Here is a 6,339-nt window from a genome sequence, read left to right on the forward strand (position 1 = left end):
TCGGCAGGGACATACAAGAGGCTGATAACAGGAAAGGAGACAGGTGGTAAATGTATAAGTGCTGTCAACTAGTGAATAGAGGAGGACAACACAGTACACTGCTTGTGTAGATAACATAAAAACAAAACAAAGAAAATTAAAATTGTGAGCAAGTTGCTCCAACCTACCAATTAAATATAAACACAAAAACATTGCAATGCCTTGGAGACAACAGAGCATCACAATCCACACAAAGAATTAAATAAAGCAGAAGAAACAAAGGACCAGGATACAGACCCAAAACACATCTCTGAGGAAGACAGCATTGGAACTCTCTAATAAGGAATTCAAAAGAATTATATTTAGGTATTGTCAATGAATTAAGAGACAGATCAAGGAAAACACTGACAAAATTGAGGAAAACACAGAGAAAACCCTACAACAATTTCAAAAGACAATACAAGAACAAAATGCAAAATAAATGAACAATTACAAATGGTACAAAGTCTACACACAGAAATCCAGAATATTAATAATAAATTTTCAGAAACAGATAAGACATTGAATGGGCAAAGGAGTAAAACTGAAACAATGGAAGACAGAATTAGTGAGACTGAAGGCAAATACCTGAACACTACTTTGGAAAGGGATAAATCAGAAAAAGGAGCAAAACAAAAGGAAGAAAACCTAAGGTTCATGTGGGATATCACTAAAAGGAATAACATATGTGTCATTGGAATTCCAGAACAGGAAGAGACAAACCACACAGAAAATTGTCAAAGATTTGTTGGAAGAGAATTTTCCTGGTATGATGATAGATGAGAATGTATCCATTCAGGAAGTCCAAAAAACCACAAACAGGATAGACCCCAAAAGAAAATCACCAAGACATATCATCAGCAACCTCACCAAAACAAAAGACAAAGAAAGAATCATGACAGCAGCATGGGAAAAATGAAAGGTAACTTACAAGGGGAAATCAATAAGACTAAACTCAGATTTCTTGGCAGAAACCATGCAGGCAAGAAGAAAATGGATGGTATATATAAAACCCTGAAAGAGAAAAATTTCCAACCAAGAATTATGTACCCAGCAAAATTGTCCCTCAAATATGACGGTGAAATTAGGACATTTCCAGATAAGCAGAAATTAAAGGAATTTGTTAAAATCAAACCAACCTTACAAGAGTTGCTAAAGGGAGCCCTTTGGACAGAGAAGCAACAACAACCAAGAACAACTGACCATTAACACACACAATGATATAATCCAGAAATAAACCCAGCTATGGAAGTATCCAAAGTAAATATTGTAAACATGGAAGATTGTAAACATGGAACCAGATACATCAATTGACAAATGAGGACAACTACAAACCAAAAAGAGGGAAGAATCTGTGTTGTTACAGAACTGCTAGATGGTAGGGAAGTCAAGACAACTACAAGACAGAATGGACTATTCTAAATCTTGGAAGAAAACTATAAATCACAATGTAATCTCAAAGAAAATGATAGGCCTTCACATCAAAATAAAAAGAGGACCAACACAAGTATTTAGCAAATACTAAAACAATAGCAATGAAGGAAGTAATAACATGACTCATAAACAAAATGAGCTCAGCATAGACAATTATATGGAACAAAGAAATCGACACCATGAAAAAGCACATAACAAAAATGACAGCAACAAATTCATATTTGCTGATAATTATATATCTGGTAAGGCACTTATCTCTCAGATTTATAGAAAACTCCAATGCCTCAACACCAAGGGAATTAACAATCCAATTGAAAAATGGGCAGAAGACATGTATAGACACTTTACCAAGGAGGATATTCAGGTGGCCAGCTAATTCATGAAGAGATGTTCATAATCATTGACCATCAGAGAGATGCAAATCAAAAGAACAATGAGATACCATGTCATCCCAGCACTGATGGTAAGGTTCAACCAGGCAGAAAATAACAAATACTGGCAGGGATATGGAGAGATCGGGACTCTCATACACTGCTGATGGGACTGTGAAGTGATACAATCATTGTGGAAAGCAATATGGCTATTCCTTAGAAAGCTGGAATTGGAGATACCATTTGACCCAGCAATCCCATTACTAGGTATAGATCCTAGAGAGGTGAGAGCCAGTACAGGAACAGATATATGCACACTCATCTTAATCACAGCACTATTTATAATAGCAAAAAGATGGAAACCACCTATGTGCCCATCAGTAGAAGAGTCGATGACCAAACTATGGTACATACACATAATGGAATGCTATGAAGCACTACAGAATAAAGTAGAGTCTGCAAAACACCACATAACATGGATGAACTTGAAGGACATTATCCTGAGTGAAATAAGCCAATCACAGAAAGACAAATATAGTATTAGTTTGTTGTTGTGGAGGGTCAAGGAAAAGTTTATATATGGAGGGAAGCTTTCTTTGTTGGTTGCCAGGGGCAGGAGGGGAGGGAAGGGAACACTGAAAAAAAAAAACAAAAACATTGACCCATGCCATTTTAGTTTTTCTATTTCACTGTACATAAATTACATTTCAATAAAATGCATTAAAAAATAAAATTGGTTAAAAAAAAGAGTAGGTTGAAATGCTGTAAGGATAGAAAAATAGACTACTAGAATATAAGGGAGAATCAAGAAATAGATTGACACATATATAATCAATTGATTTTCACAAATAGCCAAGGCAATTCAGTAGAAAAAAATATTTTTGATAAATTGTGCTGAATCAGCTACATATAAATATTAATCTTGGTTCTGAAATAATGCCATAAACAAAAACTAATTTTAAATGAATCATAGATGTGAATATGAAATCATAATCTATAAAAATTCTAGGAAAAAAATTGCAGTAAGTCATCACAATCTTGGGTTAAATAACACTTTCTTAGTGCACAAAAATTTAAGAAAAAAAGATAAATTGGACTTTATTGAAACGCAAAATTTTTGCTCTTCAGAAAAACACAATTAAAAAAATGAAAAAGTAAAACATAAAATGGGAGAAAGTATGTATAGTACATATATCTGAAAAAGGCCCTGCTATTGAGTCGAATCTGACTCATAGCAATCCCTCCTTGGGTTTCTGAGGAGGTATCACTATGGAAGTAGATTGCCCAACCTTCCTTCCCAAGAGTGGTTGGAGGGTTTGAACCACCAGCCTTCCAGTTAGCAGTCAAGTGCCTTAGGCACTATGCTACCAGAGCTCATATATAAATAATTATTACAATTCAATAAGACAGACAGCCTGATTTAGTAAATTGACAAAAGACTTGAACAGACACTCACAAAAGAGCGTATATAAATGTCGGATAAGCTCATGAAAAGATGCTCAACATCAGTAGCCATCAAGGAAATCAAAGTAAAACTGCAAGGAGATTCAACTTGCTCAAATGGCTAGAGGTGAAAAGACTGACAATACCAACTCTAATTCTCTTCAATGGTTAATTATGTGTGTCAGTTTGGCCATGACATGGTGCCAATTTGTTTTGTCAAACCCTAGTCTAAATGCTGTTTTAAAGTTATTACACATGATTAAATCAATTGGCCTTAAGGAAAATAGATTATACTCCATAATGTGAATGAACCTCATCCAATCCTTTGAAGACTTAAGAGCAAAAAAAAAAAAAAAGAGTTTTCCCTGAGTTGTATTCTGTTTCCAGGCTATAAACAAACTTCTTGCCAAAATCCTTCACTACTCTTCTCATTGCTTGATCTATGAATTTGGTACATAGGACTGCAAGAACTCCAGCCTGTCACCTGACCTATGGATTTTGGACTTGCCAGCCTGCCACTATCACATGAGCTAATTCTTTAAAATCTTTTAATCTGTCCATGTATGCATCATCTATTTTTCTCTCATCTATCACCTATCTTTATCTGTCTATCTATCTGTCCGTCTATCTACCTATCTATCTTCATCTATCAATCATTTATCTATATATGTATCATTTATCTGTATATATATCTATTATGTAAGTATATTTCTGTATACATATATATGTATATATGTGTGCGTGTATATATATATATTTTTTTTTTCTGAGAAAAAAGAAAAAAACCTTCTAAAATAAATAAGAACTTATGTCAATGTGCACTAAAGGAAACAAAAACCTTTGAGTATCAAGCCTTTGAAAAGTGATATCAGCAGAGCATTTATTCTTGGTACATAGTCACATATTTTAATCCATTTCTCTGCCATATTTGATTCTAATACCATGGTATTGACATTTTTTCCCCCTAAAGAAAACAATTATTTTTAATATGGTCTCGTCCTTCAAATTTTCCTCAAAACTTCTTTCAAGTCTATATTTGGTTAGTAAATTTGACTTTGTTGATACCTACAATTTACTCCTCTCTGCAGACTATGCAATTTTTAGTTGAGATAATACTCTTTCTATAAGATACTCAGGTCTCAGGTAAACTAAATGAAAATTCTGTTTAATGGGGTATATCTTCAATCCCAATTTTTTTAAAATAGTGAAATATGTAAATATTTTGCTTAAAATGTTTCTATGTTGCTGTATTTGGCATCAATCAAAATAATTTTTCCCACCAAATACACTGTCTTTATTTATGATTCACAAATATTTTATTAAACTTAAATACAGCAAAATCATAAATATCAATTTAATTCTATTCCCCCCAAAATATAAACTTACCCAACTAAATATTAGAATTTCATTAATAAATTCTTCCCTAACTATGAAATATTCAAATAATTGTAACAATATTTTAAACTTAAATAGTATATGACTTTCAAGTGCTTACTGTTAAATTTATTCAATTTCTACTTGATTTCTTAGATACATTTAAATGTTCTCCTATTTTCCAATCTCTTTTTTAATGACTTTAATTTGCTAAAAACTTGAGAAACTAAAGTTGTGTTAAAATTTTAATTGTTCATTAAACATTTTAGAGAGATTTTAGAAAAATGAGTAAATAAACTATTAAAAATATTCAAAACATACAAAATAATGGTATTGGATTATGTAACATTTACAAAGGGGTTCTTCAAAGGCTCAATTTTCTAAAACCAGATTTGCGACAAGGATGAAAAAGAGAAACTGTTTGAAATACTCTTCTGCTAATGGAGTCAACAAATTGCAGTATAACTTTCCCTCCTCTGTATGGACAGAAGTACTTGGAATCAAAATAAATTAAATTTAGAGCAACAATGATTTGATCTAAATTAAAAAATCAAACTTCAAAGAATTATATGTAATATAATTTTTATAACTTCTTTAGTAAAATTGTAAAGTCATTACTTACTGCTAAAATAGATACTAATTTCTTCAGCAGATTGGGGTCTTCTGGTTAAAATGAGGTAAAATATGTAACTTTGCTCCCATCTTTTGGATGATCTTCATCAATTTACTTTGAAATAATAATAATAATAATAATAAAAACTCATTCCTTCTAAAAGGGTATACTAAAATGTTAAAAATAAAGAAATCATTAAGATTACTACTTTTAACTGGGTGATCTAACTCATAACGGAAAAGCATCCCCACTCCTTTCCACTATAGCATCAATACTGCTAAGAATAACGAAAGGTAGAAAAATTGCAGATAAAATTATGTTTCAGAGTCTCAAGGCATCAAAATCTAGTGGGGTCAATATTTCAGTAAATATGTTTAAGAAATATCTAACATATATTCTTACATTAATTGGGTCAACTGAAGAAGTTAAGCATTTTTCAACAAACACATGAAGAAATGTTTGCAATCATTAGCCATTAGAGAGATGCAAATCAAAACAACAATGAGGTACAATCTAACCCCAGACTAATAGCAAAGTTGAATAATACAGAAAATAACAAAAGCTGGTGAGGATTTGGAGAGATTGGGACACATACACTGCTGGTGGGACGCTAAAGGGATACAACCACTGTGGAAATCAGTATGGTGATGCTTTAAAAGTTGGAAATAGAAATGCCATTTGATCCACCAATCCCATTACTAGGTATATATCCTAAAGAAGTGAGAGCCAGGACATGACCAGATATATGCACACCCATGTTCATTGCAGCACTATTCGTAACAGCAAAGAGATAGAAACTACCTAAGTGCCCATCAGAGGAATGGATAACCAGACCATGTAACACTAAAGAATAACTTACAATCTGCAAAACATCACATAACGTGCAGAGACTTGGAGGACATTATGCTGAGTGAAATAAGTCAATTACAGGACGAGGACAAATATTATATTGGTCCAGTATTGTAAAAAGTCAAGGAAAGGTTTATATATGCAAAGAAATTTTCTTTGTTGGTTACCAGAGATGGGAGGAGAGGAGAAGAGAAATTGCTAGATAGGTTAAAACACACACACACACACACACACACA

This window comes from Orycteropus afer, unplaced genomic scaffold, assembly GCF_000298275.1.
Source record: "Orycteropus afer afer isolate SDZICR_OR568_19922 unplaced genomic scaffold, OryAfe1.0 scaffold00380, whole genome shotgun sequence".
NCBI lineage: Eukaryota > Metazoa > Chordata > Mammalia > Tubulidentata > Orycteropodidae > Orycteropus > Orycteropus afer.